This window comes from Panulirus ornatus, chromosome 36, assembly GCF_036320965.1.
Source record: "Panulirus ornatus isolate Po-2019 chromosome 36, ASM3632096v1, whole genome shotgun sequence".
Classification (NCBI taxonomy): domain Eukaryota; kingdom Metazoa; phylum Arthropoda; class Malacostraca; order Decapoda; family Palinuridae; genus Panulirus; species Panulirus ornatus.
Window position 1 is genome coordinate 907,731 of NC_092259.1, and position 27,400 is coordinate 935,130.

General features: G+C 52.3%; 1 protein-coding gene across 2 annotated transcripts in view; it reads left to right on the plus strand.

Annotated features, from left to right (window-relative positions):
- LOC139760247 (uncharacterized) overlaps positions 1-27,400 on the plus strand; it is a 753,913-nt gene that overhangs the window by 429,506 nt on the left and 297,007 nt on the right. Inside the window, exon 1 of one of the 2 annotated variants that reach the window (XM_071683167.1) lies at positions 23,463-24,005. The exons of the other annotated variant lie outside the window; for it this stretch is intronic. The gene's annotated coding sequence lies outside the window, so the exon portion shown is untranslated. Of the gene's footprint in view, positions 1-23,462; positions 24,006-27,400 lie in introns of those variants that run through there. 2 annotated transcript variants of the gene reach the window in all.

The following is a 27,400-nucleotide window of genomic DNA, read 5'->3' on the forward strand; positions in this document are numbered from 1 at the left end:
GTTGATACTGTGGTTTGGTCATGTGTGTTCAGCGGAGGTCAGCGCCCAGGAACATTCATCGAGATGTGTTTTGCTTCTTCAAGACCTAACTAGGTCATGATAGGTGATATACCGGGGTCGACGTGCTGTCACTGGACTGAACCAGGGCATGTGAAGCGTCTGGGGTAAACCATGGAAAGTTCTGTGGGGCCTGGATGTGGAAAGGGAGCTGTGGTTTCGGTGCATTACACATGACAGCTAGAGACTGAGTGTGAACGAATGTGGCCTTTTTTGTCTGTTCTCCTGGCGCTACCTCGCTGAAGCAGGGAGTAGCGATGCTGTTTCCTGTGGGGCGAGTACCGCCGAGAATGGATGAAGGCAAGCAAGTATGAATATGTACACATGTGTATATATGTCCGTGTATGTATATATGTTGATATGTATATGTATGTATATGTGCGTGTGTGGGCGTTTATGTGTGTATGAGTGGATGGGTCATTCTTCGTCTTGTTTCCTGGCGCTACCTCCCTAACGCGGGAAACTGCGATCAAGTATGATGGAATATATATATATATATATATATATATATATATATATATATATATATATATATATATATATATATATATATATGTGTGTGTGTGCGTGTGTTACGCGCGGGCACACACACAGCTTCCGTATGTATATGTGTCTGCAATCGATTGGTTACCTGGAAAGCGACGTTGTATAAAGCCAGTATACGTAATAGCAACGTTGGAGCACGGATAAATGACGGTCTGGCCGAACTGCGTATTACGAATACATATTCTCGTCATCAGATTAATGAAGACGAAAGAAAAGTAGAGATAATCCTTCATAATCCCGTTAAGATTTGCGAACGTGCCAATAATCTTTGCATTACGTAATACACAAAGATTAAACTGAGAATATGTGGACGGTGGGAGACATTGATTTTAGGGATAAGATGAGGAAATATAGGAACAGAAATTGGATAAGGATGAATGGAAGAAGAAATTACAGATAAAAGGTCTGTTGTTAGATGGTGACTAGCTTAAACAAGCAAAGTGACTAGCTTAAGCAAAGTGACTAGCTTAACCAAATGACTAGCTTAAACAAGCAAAGTGACTAGCTTAACCAAGCAAAGTGACTAGCTTAAACAAGCAAAGTGACTAGCTTAAACAAGCAAAGTGACTAGCTTAAACAAGCAAAGTGACTAGCTTAACCAAGCAGAGTGACTAGCTTAAACAAGCAGAGTGACTAGCTTAAACAAGCAGAGTGATTGGCTTAAACAAGCAGAGTGACTAGCTTAAACAAGCAGAGTGACTAGCTTAAACAAGCAGAGTGACTAGCTTAAACAAGCAGAGTGACTAGCTTAAACAAGCAGAGTGACTAGCTTAAACAAGCAAAGTGACTAGCTTAAACAAGCAAAGTGACTAGCTTAAGCAAGCAAAGTGACTAGCTTAAGCAAGCAAAGTGACTAGCTTAAGCAAGCAAAGTGACTAGCTTAAGCAAGCAAAGTGACTAGCTTAAGCAAGCAAAGTGACTAGCTTAAGCAAGCAAAGTGACTAACTTAAGCAAGCAAAGTGACTAACTTAAGCAAGCAAAGTGACTAACTTAAGCAAGCAAAGTGACTAACTTAAGCAAGCAAAGTGACTAACTTAAGCAAGCAAAGTGACTAACTTAAGCAAGCAAAGTGACTAACTTAAGCAAGCAAAGTGACTAACTTAAGCAAGCAAAGTGACTAACTTAAGCAAGCAAAGTGACTAACTTAAGCAAAGTGACTAACTTAAACAAGCAAAGTCTACGAACAATATCAAGTGGGAATGATTGGTTGCTGACGACCTCTACAGAGGGAATGGGCAAGTACAGATGGAATAGTTGCTGACGGCTTCTACAGAGGGAATGGGGAAGTACAGATGGAATAGTTGCTAAGGGCTTCTACAGAGGGAATGGGCAAGTACAGATGGAATAGTTGCTAAGGGCTTCTACAGAGGGAATGGGGAAGTATACAGATGGAATAGTTGCAGACAGCCTCTACAGATGGAATGGGGAAGTACAGAGGGACGGAATGGTTGCCGACGACCTCTGCGGATGGAATGGGGAAGTACAGAGAGAAATGTGTGATGGTATTTGCCAGCAGGTGTCTGGTGGAGGCCAATACATGGCTTACAAAGTTGACTGAACAAAGCCTTGCTATTTTTATCTCCGCTATATTTAGCTATATTTCTGATGCCAGTGGGTTTTTTTCTTTATCATTTTTTCGCTAATATATATATATATATATATATATATATATATATATATATATATATATATATATATATATATATATATATATATATATTTTATGCTTGATCGCCGTTTCTCGCGTCAGCGAGGTAGCGCCAGGAAACAGACGAACAGCGGCACATCCATTCGTATATACATATATGTACATAAACGCCAATACAGGCACATATGCATATCAACATATACACATACATACATATATGCACTTGTACTTATTCATACCTGCTTGTCTTCATTCATTCTCGGCGCCACCCCGGCCCAAAGGAAACAACATTGCTACCCCCCGCTTCAGCAAGGTAGCGCCAAGAATGCATACACAAAAGGCCTCTTTCGTTCACACTTGGTCTCTAGCTGTCATATATATATATATATATATATATATATATATATATATATATATATATATGACAGTCGCATGTTTACCAAATGGCGTCCTAGCTACGTCTCTTCGTTGTATATCAGCTGACTTATATTTCTATCTTGTGTCTCCCCTGATGATGTGATTATTACTCGAAAGTGCACTTGGGAACTTATTGTGTTTCATTTTCCCCGTGGACTCTTAGGAAAATATATATATATATATATATATATATATATATATATATATATATATATATATATATATATATATATATATATACATATATATATATATATATATATATATATATATATATATATATATATATGAGAGAGAGAGAGTTTTGCACTCGTTTTGCTCCGTCCCTCAACCTTGTCTTCGCTCTCATGTATGAAAACATATACACACCCCAGCCTAAGCCAGGTGTGTGTGTGTAGGTGAGTAGGTCAGCATGGGAAGGATCAAAGCCTTTTATCATACGTAATTCAAGCCTTCACTATAGATGCCAGACTCCAGTCACTGTTGCTCCTTTGCGGTTCTTTCATCGATTCCTTCCACCATCGAGGCCTGGTAATCTTAGTATGTGGACTGGGTCTTCGTCTCTCATAGATTTGTGTCTGTTGTTCATCTCTGGTGCCGTCTTTTCGAAGCTGTTGATAAGTTAGTGTCTCCCGCCTCCTCTGACTCTCCTGTTTGTGCTCTGGTTGTGTGGTGGTGTTGTGAAGTATCCACGCGAGTGGCGTCTGCCTCAAAGATGTCTATAATCATGTTATTTCCTGGAGGAGGGAAAGTCTCTCGTGTCTCATGAAAATAATGTTGGTGATAAGATGATGCCTTGGGGAACCCCGTTGAGTGAGGGGCAAATTTTTTTGGTGATCAAGTCGACCTCACTTCGACGAGGACTTTGCTTAGGTTCCTTTTGTAAGACTGTGGAGTTTGTTCCTCTGGCAGTGTCAGTTTTTTCCCCTCGTCAGTGATCTTAATCAATCCAGGTCACTTATTCTCCTAAGATATTTCCCCTGGCGCCTCTTAAGAGAATGATAGATGTGTAATATTCTAGGCCAGTACCTGGTGTTTCTTGTTTTGGCTTCATGGCGACCCTGGCCTTCATATATTGGGAAAATACCATGTGTTCAGCTTCGTGTTTGTGGGTGAGGAGGGAGTGAAGGCCTTATTTAGGATAATATACAAGATGGTTTGTCCATTTTGTTCTCTCCTGGACAGAGTTCTTGGCGTTCGGGTTGACTATTCGTTGTACTACCGTGTTCGTTGTGCTACAGTGTGCGTTGTCACATGGGCGTCTATCTGCCTGGGCGAAGCCTCGCTGAGTCTCTGGTCTGGTGTGGACATACCTCTGGTCTGAGAAAGGGTCGTCAAGAATTTCTCTCTCATGTGTGTGGTGATGACAATTCCAGTTTTCTTTCTGTGGGAGTCATTTAGAAAACCAGATTTCCCTATGTTCACGAATTCGCACGCTATACCGAGGCGCCCTCATCAATTTTGTTATTGTTGACCCTTTTAACAGTTGATGTTGCCTTGGGTTCGAGAGTCTTATCTTTTGAACTCCCAGCCAGAATGGTTTTGGGACTAATGTTTCTGGTTTTCGTCTGTGTGTGTGTCAGAGGATTGAACGTATTTCCCGACTACTTTGGTGTTCTGTCTTTTGTTCTCTTCGTTGCTGTTCTCCTGGGGTCATTACACTGTTGGTGTAGCGTGTACACGTGTCCACGTGTACAACGTTAGATGTCAGCAACCATTCCGTCCCTGTGTACTTCCCCATTCCATTCGTGTGCGATGTCAGCAACCATTCCGTCCCTGTGTACTTTTCCATTCGTGTGGGATGTCAGCAACCATTCCGTCCCTGTGTACTTTCCCATCCCATTCGTGTGGGATGTCAGCAACCATTCCGTCCCTGTGTACTTTCCCATTCCATTCGTGTGGGATGTCAGCAACCATTCCGTCCCTGTGTACTTTCACCATTCCATTCGTGTGGGATGTCAGCAACCATTCCGTCCCTGTGTACTTCCCCATTCCATACCTGTGGGATGCCAGCGACCATTCCATCCCTCCTGTACCTCCCCATTCCATCCCTCTGTACTTCCCCATTCCATTCGCACACGTCATCAACCAATCCTTCCCACTTTCTATAGTTGGTAGACTTTGCTTATTTAAGTGACCATCATTTTATTCATTGCTGGTGAAGCAATGTTTGATGTATATGATATTCCACGTTGGCTGGGTGCCGAGTATGGCACTGTCTTGTATCTAGTGGTGACAGTCTCTGTTTAGTGCGGTTCTCCCGCTGTTTCGTAGCATTGCGTAATCATTTCTTCAGTCTCTCTTCCCTCTGGGTCTGTAATGGTAGGGTGAATGTTTATCGTTTCTTTCTACGGGTCCGTGTTTGCGCTGGGGGTTGCCAGATGCCGTATTCCTGTGGTTGTTATTGTCATAGCCCGTGGATAAGATGTTCACTGCTGGAGGAGTCGCCCTGTTGGATGTGGAGCTTAGGATGGATCTTGACCCCCAAGGGTAGCCTCATGGGGTGGTAAGGGTGGAGTTCGACTCCCCAGGTGTTGCGCATCGTAGTAAGTCATCAATTCCTCTATATTTCTGCCTCTGATGGGTGACTGGGATGGTGTCCGAGGCCTTTAGTGTGTCTGCATTAAAGTCTCTCATGATATAAGTCGCTTCAGCCAACCTTAACATGTCCTCGTTAATCTGGTGAGGATTTTCTCCTCTCGTGGTGAGGTGTGGTGTGAGGTGAGGTGTGGTGAGGTTGGCAGGTCACCCCGTGATGAGGTGATTTGATTTGCCGTAGAAAAGATCACCCGAGTACTTGAGGTCTCGAATCCTTTGTGTTTACGTAGAGCATTTGCTACAATATTTGCCACACTGTGGCACTAAGCTCGCTTTGGTTACAGATACGATGCCAAGGATTTCTGTGAGAGGATCTTGTTGTCAAAATGACCCTCGGGTTACAAGAGCACATGTTTATAAGCTCGAAGCCTTGTATTGTCCAGGTGTCATCGCACAGTTTGGTGGATCACTGTGATCACTCGAGGTTTAGCGAGTGAACATTATCTGTCGTTGCCTTTTGTTGTGTCTGCTTTTGTTTCTGTGTCTTTTGTTATCTGGTGCTGGGTCGGGCGTCTGGGTTGTCATTTGTGGTAGGGGTTATTTGTGTAATGTTTGTTTCAGCAGGTGTTGTGTACATTTGATGGGGACGTCGGGAGATGTTCATGTCTTAAGGGAGGGTATCTGTGTCCTCCTCCTCCCCCTCAGGTGTGAGGGGATGAGGTGCCCTTGAGGGTGAAGGGAGATATATCACTGAAGCTGGCGTTCCCCTGTGGGGCCAAAATTGTAGGGCTGTCCCTCTTTTGTGGGGCTAAGGTCATTCTCTCTCTCTCTCTCTCTCTCTCTCTCTCTCTCTCTCCTGGTGCACCAGTCTCTCCACACCGGGTGTGGCCACAGGAAAGCGATCAAAGTTTTTGTTTATTTTATCTTTCGTCCGTCCGTCATGAGGGTGTACGACACGCTCTACACACTGCTCCGTCATCGCTACGCCCGATACATTATTCTGTTTGAGTCTGCCAGACCACTTGGCTCTGATTAAACCCACAGCTTAATTCTCTGATCCATCAAGGCGTGTGGTGCCATCATCAAGGCAACGTGACTGATGGGGTATTCTTTTCATGTTCGTGTTTGTGGAAAGGCATCTCCCTCAGTGGGTTAGATAGAGCCAACGTAATGATGGTACGATTCGATCGACGAGAGGTTTGGGTTTTTTTGGGGGGTCCAGTTTGGTTTACAGCGCAGCGTGTCGCTGGAGTCGTTGCTCGAAGTATGTGTGATTGTCGAAGGTGACGTGTTGATAATGTATGATCCACGTCAGACGAGGTGTTGTGTGTGTGTGTGTGTGTGTGTGTGTGTGTGTGTGTGTCGTGTAGGGAAACCTGAATTAGTTATTAATGACCCGGACTTGTGGAGTCTAGTGGTCTTGTGTTGTCGACTTGACGCCCCGGGCCTCGTCCTGGTTTGAATCCTTGGTGATCTGCCCACAGTCAAGTGTAGCTGTTCATTCTCCCCTTGGGAACAGTAGGTAAATTGGGCATCCAGGTGAGGCTATGGGATATATATATTTTTTTTTTTTTTTTTTTTGCTTTGTCGCTGTCTCCCGCGTTTGCGAGGTAGCGCAAGGAAACAGACGAAAGAAATGGCCCAACCCACCCCCATACACATGTATATACATACGTCCACACGCGCAAATATACATACCTACACAGCTTTCCATGGTTTACCCCAGACGCTTCACATGCCTTGATTCAATCCACTGACAGCACGTCAACCCCGGTATACCACATCGCTCCAATTCACTCTATTCCTTGCCCTCCTTTCACCCTCCTGCATGTTCAGGCCCCGATCACACAAAATCTTTTTCACTCCATCTTTCCACCTCCAATTTGGAGGGATATATATATATTTTTTTTTTCTTTTTTTTATACTTTGTCGCTGTCTCCCGCGTTTGCGAGGTAGCGCAAGGAAACAGACGAAAGAAATGGCCCAACCCCCCCCCATACACATGTATATACATACGTCCACACACGCAAATATACATACCTACACAGCTTTCCATGGTTTACCCCAGACGCTTCACATGCCTTGATTCAATCCACTGACAGCACGTCAACCCCGGTATACCACATCGCTCCAATTCACTCTATTCCTTGCCCTCCTTTCACCCTCCTGCATGTTCAGGCCCCGATCACACAAAATCTTTTTCACTCCATCTTTCCACCTCCAATTTGGTCTCCCTCTTCTCCTCGTTCCCTCCACCTCCGACACATATATCCTCTTGGTCAATCTTTCCTCACTCATTCTCTCCATGTGCCCAAACCACTTCAAAACACCCTCTTCTGCTCTCTCAACCACGCTCTTTTTATTTCCACACATCTCTCTTACCCTTACGTTACTCACTCGATCAAACCACCTCACACCACACATTGTCCTCAAACATCTCATTTCCAGCACATCCATCCTCCTGCGCACAACTCTATCCATAGCCCACGCCTCGCAACCATACAACATTGTTGGAACCACTATTCCTTCAAACATACCCATTTTTGCTTTCCGAGATAATGTTCTCGACTTCCACACATTCTTCAAGGCCCCCAGAATTTTCGCCCCCTCCCCCACCCTATGATCCACTTCCGCTTCCATGGTTCCATCCGCTGCCAGATCCACTCCCAGATATCTAAAACACTTCACTTCCTCCAGTTTTTCTCCATTCAAACTCACCTCCCAATTGACTTGACCCTCAACCCTACTGTACCTAATAACCTTGCTCTTATTCACATTTATATATATATATATATATATATATATATATATATATATATATATATATATGTAGTATATGAGACTACCTTGATTAGGGTATTCCGTTACTCATAGTTTCTCTGTTACCTTAAATACGGAAAGGAAACGCCCAGTTTTGACTTCTCATAACATTATTGTAGAATCGAAAGTCAGATCTTGTAGAAGTTTGATGTTAAGGATGATAATGTGTGTGATCTGTGTAGTCTGGTGGGTGCTGGATGATGGTGGCGGGGATGAAGTGTGTGTGTGTGTGTGTGTGTGTGTGTGTGTGTGTGTGTGTGTGTTTAGGTGTGACAGGGTAACGTCCAACAGTTACCAAAGCTGCAGGGTAACACGGGTGCCATACACAAGCTGTTGACATGACCCATCCATTTCGTGAAGGCGTGCATGGTCTCGTGTCTGTATGAGGTCGTCCTGTTACCGAGTCGTGCCAGGCAGCCAGAGATGGGGTACCAGTCGCTGGGACTCTGTGGTCAAACACCTGGAGGAGGCAGGCGCCCATTGGGTACTGGGTCGGCCCCGGGAGCTACACAAACCACTTCCTGGAGTGGGTGGATGGTGGCTGAGGCTACCTGGAGTGGGTGGGTGGTGGCTGAGGCCACCTGGAGTGGGTGGGTGGTGGCTGAGGCCACCTGGAGTGGGTGGGTGGTGGCTGAGGCCACCTGGAGTGGGTGGGTGGTGGCTGAGGCCACCTGGAGTGGGTGGGTGGTGGCTGAGGCCACCTGGAGTGGGTGGGTGGTGGCTGAGGCCACCTGGAGTGGGTGGGTGGTGGCTGAGGCCACCTGGAGTGGGTGGGTGGTGGCTGAGGCCACCTGGAGAGGGTGGGTGGTGGCTGAGGCCACCTGGAGAGGGTGGGTGGTGGCTGAGGCCACCTGGAGTGGGTGGGTTGTGGCTGAGGCCACCTGGAGAGGGTGGGTGCTGGCTGAGGCCACCTGGAGAGGGTGGGTGCTGGCTGAGGCCACCTGGAGAGGGTGGGTGGTGGCTGAGGCCACCTGGAGAGGGTGGGTGGTGGCTGAGGCCACCTGGAGAGGGTGGGTGGTGGCTGAGGCCACCTGGAGAGGGTGGGTGGTGGCTGAGGCCACCTGGAGAGGGTGGGTGGTGGCTCATGCCATCTGGGACGGTAACCATCCAGCTGGTGACTGGGACCAGAATGTTGGGTCACACTGAGTAACTTGGGTGTCAGTGTCACTAGCGCTGGGGTCACTGGTGGTGTCATCTTGCCATCTCGCACGTCGCTCTGACCTTCCCCGCTTCCATGATGGGAAGTGGGAGAGGAAGTGTAGGTATTGTGTCATACGCCCATCATGATGGGAAGTGGGAGAGGAAGTGTCCGTACTGTGTCATATAGTGAGGGGTTCCTCTGTCTTAGCCCACGACGTCAGGATAGCCATAAGAACCTGTGGAGCTTATCAAACATCAGTGCACGTAACCAAAACACCCACAACACCCAGTTGCTACACCTCAGGATCGACGGTAATGGTGTAAAGATAAAAGAGGAAGTGGGCAAGGTTGTGTGTATGGCTTTCGCGCGGAGCCCTTGATCTTCGTGGTGGTGACGGAGGAGCCTCGTGTCCTTGCCAGCTGGAAAGACTACCTTCTTATCTCTTAACTTTGTGTTATCTCTTGTCTGGATCGCCATCTGGCCCAGGCCTCGCTGGAACTTCCAGTTGATGTTTCAAGATCTGTTAAAGTTTACATGTCGTGTTTATGTGTTGGTGAATGATAAATCGTATTATTTCAATCTCTCTCCCAGTTGACTTGATGATGAAAACTAGATAAGATTTTTTTGGATAAATTTTATCGTTCACTGGATTCGTTCCGTTCGTCCACGAATCTATCTTTGATAAAGACAATTGCTTTGTACCTCTTCCGTCAGTGTCCTTCATGTCCTATGGTCGATCAGTGTCTCGCTCTGTTCCCAGAGAGTTACTCGATGTCATATCGTCCACGAAACTCCTAAATAACCTTAGAATACGTAGAGATGCTTTCCCCTTGTATCCTTGCCTCACCAGTGGGTGTGGAGACAGTATACTACCGTAGCAATGATGTAAAATTAATCTCGGGTAATCAGTTGGATAATATAAAGGTTTCACTTTGGAGCAACACTTCAACATCTTCATTTCCCTGCCTCACTGTGGGGTCGTCTCCACCAGACCTGGTCTCTGTCCTCCTCAAACCACAGGTGACCGTGGTAGTAGTGATGGTAGAGGCTAGCATTTTTCTTCATAGATTTCCCAATTAGTGATGGGACGTGCAGGGAAGTCTATCTACTATTACGACTGTGCATTCATTTTTTTGTGATTTTAAAACTACAGCAGGGGTGTTAGTCGGCAGGCGACCTCACTAGTGAAAGTGATAGTGAAAGAAGTTTGTTAATTTAGGGAAGGAGTGTATGGACACAGTAAGGGAAGGTTTAGAGATCGGATTGTTGATAGCACAGACAGAAGCAAGTCTCGTGGGTGGAGCGTCAATGGGAGGTTTGGGCTCAACTCTATAAAATGATTTCTTTTCTAACTTAAGGAATTTATCAATGAAAGATCTAGGGTACTTCAACTTAGATCCAATAGAATATATCTTCTCGAACTCATCATCAATAAACTCTGGACTGCAAATACGTAATGCCTGCACGTTGACCAAATGTGTCATCATTTCACCTCCTTTTTACCGCCGGTTCTAATGTTACCCTCTGGTGATGGACGTAGCACTACGTCACCCGTACGTCCCTACCAACTCCCTCTTCATCGGAAAATCCTCACTCCTGTAAATTTTTTGCCTCCCTCAGTCGTCCCCGCCAGTCGTCTCGCTTCCATGTATCAACCAATTGTTTTCGCCTCGTTGTATTTATTTTTTGGGGGCGGCTGAGGGGGGTCGTATCTTGTGTCCCATATCTATCTACCTCACCAGGGCTGGAGGGAGGGGAAGGGGGCTGCGTCCGTCAACACACACATACACAGACACACACAAACCCACACACACACCCACCACCACGACCAGGGATCATGCCATGTTATCACAAGTCCTGAGTACTTCACTACGGTTTTTTTTATGAGTCTGGCACATAATGCAAGGATGTTCGAGTGCGTTTATGAGTGAGTGTGTTCTCTTTGTGTCGCGGTTCTGTTTTGGTGTGTGTGTGTGTGTTTCTCTGCCTGTCTGTTCATCTCGTGTGTACTTTTGTACCTATCTGTGACTCTCTCTATGTACGTCTGTACGAGTCTGTGACTCTCTATGTACGTCTTGATACAGTCTGTGACTCATGTCGTCTGTACGGTCTTTCTGGACCCTGTCTGTACGAGTCTGTGACTCTCTCTCTATGTACGTCTGTACGAGTCTGTGACTCTCTCTATGTACGTCTGTACGAGTCTGTGACTCTCTCTATGTACGTCTGTACGAGTCTGTGACTCACTCTACGTCTGTACGAGTCTGTGACTCTCTCTATGTACGTCTGTACGAGTCTGTGACTCACTCTACGTCTGTACGAGTCTGTGACTCTCTCTATGTACGTCTGTACGAGTCTGTGACTCTGTCTTTGTCTGAATGACTAACAGAGGACTGTGACACTCTCTGTGTACGTCGTACGAGGTACTGTGACAACTGCTTGCACTGTCCTGAATGGGACTCCACAGGAAGACAATGACAAAACACTGGGGCGAGAACGTAGGTTTTGTCGGAGGGCAACTGGAATCACACACCTCCGGCATCCGTAGTCAGAAGGGAATGAAATAGGAAGTTAGAAAACGAAATTCAAACCTGGCCACAAACATCATGGAAGGAGTATACTGCCTTAGGACTTTTGTCGGAAAGTGTGACCGAGAATCATAGATTCTGCTCTGATGGAATCCGTCGAATGATTTTGAAGGCGAATTCTAAATTGAATGGAGTTTGAATAAGAGAAACTTTTTTTATAGTTGAAATGGATTGAGACACAAATCACACACCAGAGGTGGAAATGGAGTAAGACATGATGAGAAGATTGAAGAGAATCTTTCATCTGAGTGGTCTTAATTTGTGCTCCTCTGTACTTGTTACTGTGTCGCTGTTTCTTATTGGGAAACGTAGTTTATTTTCGAGTCAGTTATCATTTAAAGTATTTCCTTTATTCTATGTTATTGCTGGCTGTTTGCTAGTTTAGTGCAAATAATTCTCATCACCTCATTACAGGAAGGTGTCGGAGTGTGAAAGGAGAGGTTTTGGGGTCTTGTGTACAGGGAGTGACTGTGTGAGGAGTTTAGGTTTGTATGTACAAGAGGGTGTTAGTATGTAATAGTAGGTAGCGTTTGTGTTACCAGGGAGATTGGTTAGTTTACGAGTTTTATGTACCAGAAGGGTTATTCCCGTAGATGGTTAGTGTACTAGGAAATGGTTTAAGTTGTTAGTTTCCGAGAAGATTGGTTGTACCCAGAGAGAGATTGGGTTAGGGTGACAGAGAGAGATTGGAGGTTAGTGTACAGAGAGAGATGGTAGGGTGAGGAGAGGTGGTTGGGTTTACACCAGGGATAGATGGGTTTGTTGTCCCAGTAGATGTTGGTTTGTTGTACCCAGAGAGAGATTGGGTTAGGTTTACCCAGAGAGAGATTGGGTTAGGGTGTACCCAGAGAGATTGGGGTTAGGGTGTCCAGAGATATTGGGGTTTTAGGTGTACCAGAGAGAGTTGGGGTTAGGGTGTACCCAGGAGATGGGGTTAGGTGTACCCAGAGAGAGATTGGGTTATAGCGTTTACAGAGAGAGATTGGGGTTAGGTGTACCCAGAGGAGAGATGGGTTTAGGGTTGTACCCAGGAGAGAGTGTGGGGTTAGGTTGTAACCCAGAGAGAGATTGGGGTTAGTGGTGTACCCAGAGAGGATTGGGGTTAGGGTGTACCCAGGGAGAGATTGGGGTTAGGGTGTACCCAGGGAGAGATTGGGGTTAGGGTGTACCCAGGGAGAGATTGGGGTTAGGGTGTACCCAGAGAGAGATTGGGGTTAGGGTGTACCCTGAGAGAGATTGGGGTTAGGGTGTACCCAGGAGGGATGGGGGTTAGGGTGTACCCAGAGAGAGATTGGGGTTAGGGTGTACCCAGGGAGGGATGGGGGTTAGGGTGTACCCAGAGAGAGATTGGGGTTAGGGTGTACCCAGAGAGAGATTGGGGTTAGGGTGTACCCAGAGAGAGATTGGGGTTAGGGTGTACCCAGAGAGAGATTGGGGTTAGGGTGTACCCAGAGAGAGATTGGGGTTAGGGTGTACCCAGGGAGGGATGGGGGTTAGGGTGTACCCAGGGAGAGATTGGGGTTAGGGTGTACCCAGGGAGAGATTGGGGTTAGGGTGTACCCAGGGAGAGATTGGGGTTAGGGTGTACCCAGAGAGAGATTGGGGTTAGGGTGTACCCAGAGAGAGATTGGGGTTAGGGTGTACCCAGAGAGAGATTGGGGTTAGGGTGTACCCAGAGAGAGATTGGGGTTAGGGTGTACTCAGAGAGAGATTGGGGTTAGGGTGTACCCAGAGAGAGATTGGGGTTAGGGTGTACCCAGAGAGAGATTGGGGTTAGGGTGTACCCTGAGAGAGATTGGGGTTAGGGTGTACCCAGGGAGGGATGGGGGTTAGGGTGTACCCAGAGAGAGATGGGAGTTAGGGTGTACCCAGGGAGGGATGGGGGTTAGGGTGTACTCAGGGAGGGATGGGGGTTAGGGTGTACCCAGAGAGAGATTGGGGTTAGGGTGTACCCAGAGAGAGATTGGGGTTAGGGTGTACCCAGAGAGAGATTGGGGTTAGGGTGTACCCAGGGAGAGATTGGGGTTAGGGTGTACCCAGGGAGAGATTGGGGTTAGGGTGTATCCAGAGAGAGATTGGGGTTAGGGTGTACCCAGGGAGAGATTGGGGTTAGGGTGTACCCAGGGAGAGATTGGGGTTAGGGTGTACCCAGAGAGAGATTGGGGTTAGGGTGTACCCAGAGAGAGATTGGGGTTAGGGTGTACCCAGAGAGAGATTGGGGTTAGGGTGTACCCAGAGAGAGATTGGGGTTAGGGTGTACCCAGAGAGAGATTGGGGTTAGGGTGTACTCAGAGAGAGATTGGGGTTAGGGTGTACCCAGAGAGAGATTGGGGTTAGGGTGTACCCAGGGAGGGGTTGGGGGTTTGGGTGTACAAGACGGGCATTGTGGCGGGACGACTCAGAGGCCAAGAATCAGATGCATACTGTGAATCTTATGTTACAAATCTTGTAATGATCTGTTATGAAGAGATAATCAGAGAATCAGGAATTTTGGGTCATTTATCATGCAAACCAACCCTACGTTTTCTCTTCAGAGTTCATGACCCCGACAAAAAACGGGTATTACAGCAGCATATATATATATATATTGGGTAGTCACTTGTTAACCAAATGGCGTCCTAGGTACGTCTCTTCGTTGTATATCAACTGACTGTTAGATTTCTTTATTGTTTCTCCCCTGATGATGTGATTATTACACGAAAGTGCACTTGGGAACTTATCGTGTTTCATCTCCCCATGGGCTCGTACGAATATATATATATATATATATATATATATATATATATATATATATATATATATATATATATATATATATATGTGTGTGTGTGTGTAATGATTCCCTCTGTAGATATCCTGTATATCCAGGTCAAATAAAGATTCTTGAAGAAATATATCTCCAGAAAAAACACTAGAAATACAATCCTGGAAAACGTCTGGAAAGAATGTATATCTGGAATCCGTTGAACTCACAGGAAGAGGAAATATACGGACTTGTGTCATGGGGGTAAAATAATGGGCGTTTGTAAGAAGTGTGTATATGGTGAAGGATGTTTTAGGTCTGAAAAACCAAGTAGGCTCAGATATATGCTACCCTCTAGAGGAAGAGTATATATATATATATATATATATATATATATATATATATATATATATATATATATATATATATATTCCTAAGAGTTCACGGGGAAATGTAACACTAAGTTCCCAAGTGCACTTTCGTGTAATAATCACATGATCAGGGGAGAGACAAGAGAGAAATACAGGTCAATTGATATACAACGAAGAGACGTAGCTAGGACGCCATTTGGTAAACAAGTGACTACCAACATGTGTCTGTCCACTGACGTATAGTGGAATATGTAATGCACGCATGGAAATCAATCTCGACAATTTTACCGCTGCGCGCCCGAGTATCGAACCCCAGGCTCTCGAGAACAGCCGGCGGTCAAGGAACCACTGAGCCACCGATGGGGCGAACCCTCTCTCTCTCTCTCTCTCTCTCTCTCTCTCTCTCTCTCTCTCTCTCTCTCTCTCTCTTTCGAGTACGCAATCACGACGAAGACTTGAATTACGTCATTTATAAAACTACTGTATTTACGCAAGAGCTCTTGTGTTACGAGTCTTGTTTATACAGTAGCCCTCCCTGCATACAGTACCACCCCCGGGGTAGGCCAGCTGTATCGCCAGTGTATTTATAGAATAGTCCTCGACGAGGCCTGGTTTATTCATACAATAGCTACTGCAGTAGACCTTCAGTATCTTCATTGCATTCATACAGCAGCATTATCATAACTCTATTTCTATCACCAATGCATTCATACAGCAGCATTATCATAACTCTACTTCTATCACCAATGCATTCATACAAGAGCATTATCATAACTCTACTTCTATCACCACTGCATTCATACAAGAGCATTATCATAACTCTACTTCTATCACCACTGCATTCATACAGCAGCATTATCATAACTCTACTTCTATCACCACTGCATTCATACAGCAACATTATCATAACTTTACTTCTATCACCACTGCATTCATACAGCAGCATTATCATAACTCTACTTCTATCACCACTGCATTCATACACAACTGTGAAGTAGGCCATGCTCTGCCTCTATTGTATTTATACAACCGCCCTGCAGTAACCCCCATACTGTATCGCCTCTGCATTCATGACTAAACTTCAGAAACACGTACACGTGCATGACGCTGTTGTGGTGAGAGAAATTGGGGTGGGTTCAGGTTTGGGTAAGCTGGAGGAAGGCAAGGCGAGTATGGGGTAGATAGATAGGGAAGAAGGTAGGTCGGATGACGTTCTGTAAGGAGGTTGAAGGTAAGCAGGGTTGAAGAAGGTAAGCAGGGTTGACGAAGGCATGCAGGGTTGAAGGTAAGCAGGGTTGAAGGCAAGGGTAAGCAGGGTTGAAGAAGGTAAGGAGGGTTGAAGGCAAGGGTAAGCAGGGTTGAAGAAGGCAAGCAGGGTTGAAGGTAAGCAGGGTTGAAGAGGGTGAACAGGGTTTAAGGTAATCAGGGCTGAAGAGGGTAAGCAGGGTTGAAGGCAAGCAGGGTTGAAGGCAAGGGTAATCAGGGTTGAAGGCAAGGGTAAGCAGGGTTGAAGGCAAGCAGGGTTGAAGGCAAGGGTAATCAGGGTTGAAGGCAAGGGTAAGCAGGGTTGAAGAAGGCAAGCAGGGTTGAAGTAGGCAAGCAGGGTTGAAGAAGGCAAGCAGGGTTGAAGAAGGCAAGCAGGGTTGAAGAAGGCAAGCAGGGTTGAAGGTAAGGGTAAGCAGGGTTGAAGGCAAGCAGGGTTGAAGGCAAGGGTAATCAGGGTTGAAGGCAAGGGTAAGCAGGGTTGAAGGCGGCAAGCAGGGTTGAAGAAGGCAAGCAGGGTTGAAGAAGGCAAGCAGGGTTGAAGAAGGCAAGCAGGGTTGAAGAAGGCAAGCAGGGTTGAAGAAGGCAAGCAGGGTTGAAGAAGGCAAGCAGGGTTGAAGAAGGCAAGCAGGGTTGAGGAAGGCAAGCAGGGTTGAGGAAGGCAAGCAGGGTTGAGGAAGGCAAGCAGGGTTGAGGAAGGCAAGCAGGGTTGAAGAAGGCAAGCAGGGTTGAAGAAGGCAAGCAGGGTTGAAGAAGGCAAGCAGGGTTGAAGAAGGCAAGCAGGGTTGAAGAAGGCAAGCAGGGTTGAAGAAGGCAAGCAGGGTTGAAGAAGGCAAGCAGGGTTGAAGGAGGCAAGCAGGGTTGAAGAAGGCAAGCAGGGTTGAAGAAGGCAAGCAGGGTTGAAGAAGGCAAGCAGGGTTGAAGAAGGCAAGCAGGGTTGAAGGAGGCAAGCAGGGTTGAAGAAGGCAAGCAGGGTTGAAGAAGGCAAGCAGGGTTGAAGAAGGCAAGCAGGGTTGAAGAAGGCAAGCAAGGTTGAAGAAGGCAAGCAGGGTTGAAGAAGGCAAGCAGGGTTGAAGAAGGCAAGCAGGGTTGAAGAAGGCAAGCAGGGTTGAAGAAGGCAAGCAGGGTTGAAGGAGGGAAGCAGGGTTGAAGAAGGCAAGCAGGGTTGAAGAAGGCAAGCAGGGTTGAAGAAGGCAAGCAGGGTTGAAGAAGGCAAGCAGGTCAAGTCAGCAGGGACGAGGGTCGTCTTAGCTTCCCCTTCATGTCATCCATCATCACCCCACCACAACCCACCCCAGTCTTGGGCAGTGTCTACCTGGCAGAAGTCGTACTGGGGGAAAAAAATATATATATTGAGTACACTAGGGCGTCTGTGGGGGGGGTGGGGGAATTTGTGTGGCTGTAGGATGGGTGGAGCATGGGGCGGGGCCGTGGTGGGAGGGGTGAGGGAAGGGGGCGGGGCCAGGAGAAGGGAGGGAGGGAGAAGGAGGGAGTGAGGGAGTGTGTGGTGGTGAAGGGGGGGGGGGGTTAGAAGACACCTCCAGGCAGGCAGTCTCACCTTAATGGCAGCATAAGACACCCAGATGTGGGGGGCGGCCCATCCTGGACTTTAGGCCCAGGCGTCAATACACTGTGACGCCCGCGTGACGTAATACAGGAGGGGGGGGGAGGGGGGGGTGTGTGTACCTGTATCACCTGAGACCTCCCCTCCCCTCCCCCCCCCCAGGAGCATGTATGTATCCAGCAGGGGGAGATACAGCGGTGGGGTATGTATGTATCCTGTGTCTGATACAATGGAGGAGGAGGGTGTGTGTGTGTTGGGGTTGCTTGGTATGATTCTCCGGAGTGGCCCTCTGGGGCCCAGCTGGAAAGCTGTCTGTTCTTACCAACCTGGCTGATGGGGAGGAGGGGGCGTGGGGTTGTGGGGAGGAGCGGGTCTGGGGTTGTGGGGAGGAGCGGGTATGGGGTTGGCTGGTGGTGGTGTAGGGAGGAGGGGGCGTGGGGTTGTGGGGAGGAGCGGGTGTGGAGTAGTGGGGTTGTGGGGAGGAGCGGGTGCGAGAGAGGGCGCGGCTCCAGCAACAAGGTGGTAGTAAGGGCGCGGGCCAGGGCGTGGGTGCGGGAGAGGGCGCGGCTCCAGCAACAAGGTGGTAGTAAGGGCGCGGGCCAGGGCGTGGGTGCGGAGAGGGCGCGGCTCCAGCAACAAGGTGGTAGTAAGGGCGCGGGCCAGGGCGTGGGTGCGGGAGAGGGCGCGGCTCCAGCAACAAGGTGGTAGTAAGGGCGCGGGCCAGGGCGTGGGTGCGGGAGAGGGCGCGGCTCCAGCAACAAGGTGGTAGTAAGGGCGCGGGCCAGGGCGTGGGTGCGGGAGAGGGCGCGGCTCCAGCAACAAGGTGGTAGTAAGGGCGCGGGCCAGGGCGTGGGTGCGGGAGAGGGCGCGGCTCCAGCAACAAGGTGGTAGTAAGGGCGCGGGCCAGGGCGTGGGTGCGGGAGAGGACGCGGCGGCGGCAGCAAGGTAGTAGAGGGCGCGGGCCAAGGTGTGGGTGCGAGAGAGGGCGCGGCTCCAGCAACAAGGTGGTAGTAAGGGCGCGGGCCAGGGCGTGGGTACGGGAGAGGGCGCGGCGGTGGCAGAAAGGTGGCAGAGGGAGCGGGCCAAGACGTGGGTGCAGGAGAGGGCGCGGTGGTGATAGAAGGCGCGGGCCAGGGCGTGGGTGCGGGAGAGGACGCGGCTCCAGCAACAAGGTGGTAGTAAGGGCGCGGGCCAGGGCGTGGGTGCGGGAGAGGGCGCGGCTCCAGCAACAAGGTGGTAGTAAGGGCGCGGGCCAGGGCGTGGGTGCGGGAGAGGGCGCGGCTCCAGCAACAAGGTGGTAGTAAGGGCGCGGGCCAGGGCGTGGGTGCGGAGAGGGCGCGGCTCCAGCAACAAGGTGGTAGTAAGGGCGCGGGCCAGGGCGTGGGTGCGGGAGAGGGCGCGGCTCCAGCAACAAGGTGGTAGTAAGGGCGCGGGCCAGGGCGTGGGTGCGGGAGAGGGCGCGGCTCCAGCAACAAGGTGGTAGTAAGGGCGCGGGCCAGGGCGTGGGTGCGGGAGAGGGCGCGGCTCCAGCAACAAGGTGGTAGTAAGGGCGCGGGCCAGGGCGTGGGTGCGGGAGAGGACGCGGCGGCGGCAGCAAGGTAGTAGAGGGCGCGGGCCAAGGTGTGGGTGCGAGAGAGGGCGCGGCTCCAGCAACAAGGTGGTAGTAAGGGCGCGGGCCAGGGCGTGGGTGCGGAGAGGGCGCGGCTCCAGCAACAAGGTGGTAGTAAGGGCGCGGGCCAGGGCGTGGGTGCGGGAGAGGGCGCGGCTCCAGCAACAAGGTGGTAGTAAGGGCGCGGGCCAGGGCGTGGGTGCGGGAGAGGGCGCGGCTCCAGCAACAAGGTGGTAGTAAGGGCGCGGGCCAGGGCGTGGGTGCGGGAGAGGGCGCGGCTCCAGCAACAAGGTGGTAGTAAGGGCGCGGGCCAGGGCGTGGGTGCGGGAGAGGGCGCGGCTCCAGCAACAAGGTGGTAGTAAGGGCGCGGGCCAGGGCGTGGGTGCGGGAGAGGGCGCGGCTCCAGCAACAAGGTGGTAGTAAGGGCGCGGGCCAGGGCGTGGGTGCGGGAGAGGGCGCGGCTCCAGCAACAAGGTGGTAGTGAGGGCGCGGGCCAGGGCGTGGGTGCGGGAGAGGGCGCGGCTCCAGCAACAAGGTGGTAGTAAGGGCGCGGGCCAGGGCGTGGGTGCGGGAGAGGACGCGGCGGCGGCAGCAAGGTAGTAGAGGGCGCGGGCCAAGGTGTGGGTGCGAGAGAGGGCGCGGCTCCAGCAACAAGGTGGTAGTAAGGGCGCGGGCCAGGGCGTGGGTGCGGGAGAGGGCGCGGCTCCAGCAACAAGGTGGTAGTAAGGGCGCGGGCCAGGGCGTGGGTGCGGGAGAGGGCGCGGCTCCAGCAACAAGGTGGTAGTAAGGGCGCGGGCCAGGGCGTGGGTGCGGGAGAGGGCGCGGCTCCAGCAACAAGGTGGTAGTAAGGGCGCGGGCCAGGGCGTGGGTGCGGGAGAGGGCGCGGCTCCAGCAACAAGGTGGTAGTAAGGGCGCGGGCCAGGGCGTGGGTGCGGAGAGGGCGCGGCTCCAGCAACAAGGTGGTAGTGAGGGCGCGGGCCAGGGCGTGGGTGCGGGAGAGGGCGCGGCTCCAGCAACAAGGTGGTAGTGAGGGCGCGGGCCAGGGCGTGGGTGCGGGAGAGGGCGCGGCTCCAGCAACAAGGTGGTAGTGAGGGCGCGGGCCAGGGCGTGGGTGCGGGAGAGGGCGCGGCTCCAGCAACAAGGTGGTAGTGAGGGCGCGGGCCAGGGCGTGGGTGCGGGAGAGGGCGCGGCTCCAGCAACAAGGTGGTAGTGAGGGCGCGGGCCAGGGCGTGGGTGCGGGAGAGGGCGCGGCTCCAGCAACAAGGTGGTAGTGAGGGCGCGGGCCAGGGCGTGGGTGCGGGAGAGGGCGCGGCTCCAGCAACAAGGTGGTAGTAAGGGCGCGGGCCAGGGCGTGGGTGCGGGAGAGGGCGCGGCTCCAGCAACAAGGTGGTAGTGAGGGCGCGGGCCAGGGCGTGGGTGCGGGAGAGGGCGCGGCTCCAGCAACAAGGTGGTAGTGAGGGCGCGGGCCAGGGCGTGGGTGCGGGAGAGGGCGCGGCTCCAGCAACAAGGTGGTAGTGAGGGCGCGGGCCAGGGCGTGGGTGCGGGAGAGGGCGCGGCTCCAGCAACAAGGTGGTAGTAAGGGCGCGGGCCAGGGCGTGGGTGCGGGAGAGGGCGCGGCTCCAGCAACAAGGTGGTAGTAAGGGCGCGGGCCAGGGCGTGGGTGCGGGAGAGGGCGCGGCTCCAGCAACAAGGTGGTAGTGAGGGCGCGGGCCAGGGCGTGGGTGCGGGAGAGGGCGCGGCTCCAGCAACAAGGTGGTAGTGAGGGCGCGGGCCAGGGCGTGGGTGCGGGAGAGGGCGCGGCTCCAGCAACAAGGTGGTAGTGAGGGCGCGGGCCAGGGCGTGGGTGCGGGAGAGGGCGCGGCTCCAGCAACAAGGTGGTAGTGAGGGCGCGGGCCAGGGCGTGGGTGCGGGAGAGGGCGCGGCTCCAGCAACAAGGTGGTAGTGAGGGCGCGGGCCAGGGCGTGGGTGCGGGAGAGGGCGCGGCTCCAGCAACAAGGTGGTAGTGAGGGCGCGGGCCAGGGCGTGGGTGCGGGAGAGGACGCGGCGGCGGCAGCAAGGTAGTAGAGGGCGCGGGCCAAGGTGTGGGTGCGAGAGAGGGCGCGGCTCCAGCAACAAGGTGGTAGTAAGGGCGCGGGCCAGGGCGTGGGTGCGGGAGAGGGCGCGGCTCCAGCAACAAGGTGGTAGTGAGGGCGCGGGCCAGGGCGTGGGTGCGGGAGAGGGCGCGGCTCCAGCAACAAGGTGGTAGTAAGGGCGCGGGCCAGGGCGTGGGTGCGGGAGAGGGCGCGGCTCCAGCAACAAGGTGGTAGTAAGGGCGCGGGCCAGGGCGTGGGTGCGGGAGAGGGCGCGGCTCCAGCAACAAGGTGGTAGTAAGGGCGCGGGCCAGGGCGTGGGTGCGGGAGAGGGCGCGGCTCCAGCAACAAGGTGGTAGTGAGGGCGCGGGCCAGGGCGTGGGTGCGGAGAGGGCGCGGCTCCAGCAACAAGGTGGTAGTGAGGGCGCGGGCCAGGGCGTGGGTGCGGGAGAGGGCGCGGCTCCAGCAACAAGGTGGTAGTAAGGGCGCGGGCCAGGGCGTGGGTGCGGGAGAGGACGCGGCGGCGGCAGCAAGGTAGTAGAGGGCGCGGGCCAAGGTGTGGGTGCGAGAGAGGGCGCGGCTCCAGCAACAAGGTGGTAGTAAGGGCGCGGGCCAGGGCGTGGGTGCGGGAGAGGGCGCGGCTCCAGCAACAAGGTGGTAGTGAGGGCGCGGGCCAGGGCGTGGGTGCGGGAGAGGGCGCGGCTCCAGCAACAAGGTGGTAGTGAGGGCGCGGGCCAGGGCGTGGGTGCGGGAGAGGGCGCGGCTCCAGCAACAAGGTGGTAGTGAGGGCGCGGGCCAGGGCGTGGGTGCGGAGAGGGCGCGGCTCCAGCAACAAGGTGGTAGTAAGGGCGCGGGCCAGGGCGTGGGTGCGGGAGAGGGCGCGGCTCCAGCAACAAGGTGGTAGTAAGGGCGCGGGCCAGGGCGTGGGTGCGGGAGAGGGCGCGGCTCCAGCAACAAGGTGGTAGTAAGGGCGCGGGCCAGGGCGTGGGTGCGGGAGAGGGCGCGGCTCCAGCAACAAGGTGGTAGTAAGGGCGCGGGCCAGGGCGTGGGTGCGGGAGAGGGCGCGGCTCCAGCAACAAGGTGGTAGTAAGGGCGCGGGCCAGGGCGTGGGTGCGGGAGAGGACGCGGCGGCGGCAGCAAGGTAGTAGAGGGCGCGGGCCAAGGTGTGGGTGCGAGAGAGGGCGCGGCTCCAGCAACAAGGTGGTAGTAAGGGCGCGGGCCAGGGCGTGGGTGCGGGAGAGGGCGCGGCTCCAGCAACAAGGTGGTAGTAAGGGCGCGGGCCAGGGCGTGGGTGCGGGAGAGGGCGCGGCTCCAGCAACAAGGTGGTAGTAAGGGCGCGGGCCAGGGCGTGGGTGCGGGAGAGGGCGCGGCTCCAGCAACAAGGTGGTAGTGAGGGCGCGGGCCAGGGCGTGGGTGCGGGAGAGGGCGCGGCTCCAGCAACAAGGTGGTAGTAAGGGCGCGGGCCAGGGCGTGGGTGCGGGAGAGGGCGCGGCTCCAGCAACAAGGTGGTAGTGAGGGCGCGGGCCAGGGCGTGGGTGCGGGAGAGGGCGCGGCTCCAGCAACAAGGTGGTAGTAAGGGCGCGGGCCAGGGCGTGGGTGCGGGAGAGGGCGCGGCTCCAGCAACAAGGTGGTAGTAAGGGCGCGGGCCAGGGCGTGGGTGCGGGAGAGGGCGCGGCTCCAGCAACAAGGTGGTAGTGAGGGCGCGGGCCAGGGCGTGGGTGCGGAGAGGGCGCGGCTCCAGCAACAAGGTGGTAGTGAGGGCGCGGGCCAAGGTGTGGGTGCGAGAGAGGGCGCGGTTCCAGCAACAAGGTGGTAGTAAGGGCGCGGGCCAGGGCGTGGGTGCGGGAGAGGGCGCGGCTCCAGCAACAAGGTGGTAGTGAGGGCGCGGGCCAGGGCGTGGGTGCGGGAGAGGGCGCGGGCTAGGGCGTGGGTGCGGGAGAGGGCGCGGCGGCTCCGGCAGCAAGGTGGTAGTGAGGGCGCGGGCCAGGGCGTGGGTGCGGGAGAGGGCGCGGCGGCGGCATCAGCAAGGTGGTGTGGTGAGGGCGTGTGCCGTGAGGGGAGTGAGTGGGGGAGGGAGGGAGGGGAGGCAACATGGGGACAAAGGGCCGACATCACCGGCGAGGCAGCAGGAGAGGTAGTGCGCAAGCTGGGGTGTGGGCGGGGTAGAGGGCGTGTCCCGGCCTGGCCCCTCGCTCCACGCTGCCCTCCCTCCCTCCCTTCCTCACTCACTCGCTCCCCAGCCCAGCGTCGGTCGCTTGTGTTCGCGCCTTGCAGCAGGGGAATACCATCTGTGGGTGACGGTGGGGCGTCCACTTTAGAACCGTGTGCCTCGGCCGACACGCCCACACAGACACACACACACACCACACACACATACATACATACACACACACACACATACTGACAGACACACGCCCGCCCTGCACGCCCACGCCCGGGTTGCAAGGGTTACAGGTGAGCAGGCTTGCCACCACCAACTCAACCCTCGGCGCAAGGAGAGGCCAGCAGCGGTGAGTGTTCCTGCTACGTTCAGTGGTGAGCCAGCTGCACAACTGCACAAACACTGGTAAAGAGTGCGTGGACGGTACTGTAGCGGAGCCCGGCCATCTATGCAACACTAACCTGAAAGATAAGGTAAGTGCTTCCTACCTAGCGCCTCCCTTACACCTGTGGAGGTGGCGGACGCGCCTTGCCAGCGGAGCTTCGAGGGACTTTGTCGTTGCGTGTGTGTGTGTGAGTGTGAGTGAGTATGGTCGGAGGGGACTTTGACTGCCAACGCTGTGTGTGTGTGTGTGAGTGTGATGTGTGTGTGTGTGTGTGTGTGTATACAGCACGTCGCTAAGATACGAACTTGGGTTCTTGTGACAAAGGAAAACGCGCATTAATCCTCATATTATCCTCATCTTCCGTCTATATTATACAACCACCGCAGGTGTCACGCTCGCGTAGAAACATCAGACCCCCCGAACGCGCGGTGGAAGGCGTCGCTTACCTCCACACACACACACGCGCTCCCGTCCTCCTCCCTTACGACCACTCTGACCACAGACTCTCCCAGTTTGGTCTTGGGGTTTCCTAACCTGACGACCAGCAGCCTCCTTCCCTCCCACCCTAAGGGATCGAGGATGATCTTGGCGGCCAGGGAAGGGACCTAGTGAGGGACAGCAGGAGCCCGGGGGACCAGGGCAGGATCACTATCTAGAGTGGCAGGAGTTGCTCGGGGCGGCCCTGTGCAACAAGTGAGGCAAGGACGCAACAGGATGGGGACTCGGCCGCGTGACCTGGCCTCCTCCCAGGTCATCACACTGACCTAGTTTATGGCTCCTGGGGGGTCATGGGGGAAGGCCCTCGTGGCAGAGAGGGGTTTTGTGTAGTCTCGAAAATACGACGTGCGTTGGGGGGGTTCGAACGCCCAAAGAACGCGAGCGTTGCCACTGGCTTTTCATTGATTTTAGCCTCGTCCGCCATAGAGAGAGCGCAATGGTGGCCACAGTTGCGTAGCTAGTGCCGGGGATCGGCTGGGGACGAGATGGTCGACCACACGAAGACGTAACTGAACAACACAGGGGCACCTCGACCTGTCATGGTGAACCTTACACAAAATCGTCGAGAGAAAAAAAAAGGATAAAATTTTCTTTAAAAAAAACCTGATTTCAAGGCAGATTTTTTTTGAGTTCAATCTTTTTTACTTTTTCCCCCTCGCGCAGACACACTTCGAGGTGACGCGCGAAGAGAACAGCGTCTCTCTCTGGTGTGTAATGGTATGAATGATTATTCTGGGGACGAAAAGTGTGTGGGTGCGTTGTGTGGTAATAATGCGTTATGTGCGACCTTCTCTCTGGCCAGCCCCAGATACTTAATAATGAATGCCTTCCTCTCCACACTTTGCCAACAACAAAGGAAGGAGCGACGCGAAAGTCTCTCTACCTACACATGACCCTATGTTAATTTCCTCGTAGGGGTAGGGAAAGGTATTGGGTCTCGGGGGGGTAAATATAGTTTAGTATGTGAGTATTTCTTGTATAAGGTTTACTTTGAGAGGGAGGATGGGTTTAGAAGCTGAGTATACGCGAGATATACTCTGTTACCTATCGAGTATACGCAAGATATTTAAAATGGGGTGGTATATCTTTAGAAATAACTGGGTAGGTTATGAATACTAGTTGTAGATATTGTAGATTGTTGTGGGAAGATGATTCTTCTTAAAAGATTACTTCCCTTTTTATGAAAGTCAATATTTATCACTCGTGTTTATATAAGGTATTTTAGGATTATATTTTAAAGTCTTGGGATCAGTGTGGCGAATATAGGTAAATAGCTATTGGTTGCCACTGAGGCAAAGCTGCTGAGTTCCTTTGTCTTCACGGAGCTTTTCAGTCCCTTTGTCTTGAGTAAGCTTTTGAGTCCCTCTGTCTTGACTGAACTGTGTTGTTTTCATGTTGACTGAACTATTCAGTGTCCCCCTTCTTGACTGAACTGCTGAGCGTCCCCTTCTTGACTGAACTGCTGAGCGTCCCCTTCTTGACTGAACTGCTGAGCGTCCCCGTCTTGACTGTGTTGAGTGTCTCAGTCTCGACAGAATTGTTGAGTCCCTCTGTCTTGACTGAACTGTTGAGAGGTATTGCCCTGACCTAACTTGTTGAATGCTTCCGTCTTGACTGAACTGTTGAGAGGTATTGCCCTGACCTAACTTGTTGAATGCTTCCGTCTTGACTGAACTGTGTTGATCACCAGACTACGCTGTTGACTTTGCCGCGTCACTCTTTGCTCAACTCTTACACTAACGTGGACTTTGCTTCTGTCCAGCCGTTCACTGGAGAGTTAACCTTCCTTTCAATTACACCCCGGCCCTTCTGAAGGTGCAAACGTGCTTGTGAGTATTTGTGTGTGTGTGTCTATATAATGGTTTGCAAGGGCGTTGAGTGCGTGTGCGTATGTCCATATAATGGCTTGCAGGAGCGTTGATTTCACCGGTTTGAACGCCGGGGTTCGGTAACTCGACCGTGAGAATCCCTCTCCTTCAGCGTTGACTGTGGACGTGAGGACCACAGACCATCTCGTCCACTATCACGTCTCGAGGTGTTGATGTCTTGTCTTCCTCACACTCGCTGTACCGGGGCGTCCTTTTCTTCCCCTCCCACAGCCACTTGACGAAGCGTAAATTTCGGGGCGTTGACCGGGGGCGTCGACTCCCCAGTGAGACACACGAAACATAGCGTTGACCTCGCACGTCTGTAGGCCCCCACCTCCTCCTCCTCCTCCTCCGCCACGCCCCCCTTCCTCCTCTCCGTGGCTTCAAGACCCGGAAGCCACACTGAGGCTCGCGAAGAGTGAGCCAAATTCAGAGGTCGTGTTACGAAGGACTTCCACTCTGCAGTATACCCTCGACTGAGCCATCTGAACTTTCGCATATACCGGGAAGATGTAGTGCTATTTTGTGTCTTAATTAGAGTATGTCGGGGGCCATGGAAAAAGGAAAAGATATATATATATATATATATATATATATATATATATATATATATATATATATATATATATATATATCGGATGCTGCCTTCTTAGGGTTAGAGTGCGAGTGGAAAGGCACCTTTGACGAAGCTGTATCCCTGGCAGTACAGTCTCGTCCGAGAGACCCACCCACGCCAAAAGGAGTCTCTCATTTCCCTGCTACTGGAAGTAGCGCAGCCTTGAAGCTGAAGGGGTTTCTAGAAGAAAGATCCTTCGTGTAACTCCATGAGCTCTTCAGGAAACTGGACCTGGGTCCGCTTTATATATATATACATATATATATATATATATATATATATATATATATATATATATATATATATATATATATATATATATATATATATATATATATATATATATATATATATATATATATATATCATGCGTTAAGGAAACACCAGAGTGTTGAGTAGCGTGAAGTGAAGGCACGGCATTGTATTGTAGTGAAAGCCGATGACACACTAATGTTTTGCAGTGTGACTTAAGGACACGCTAGGGTACTGTAGTGTGAGCTG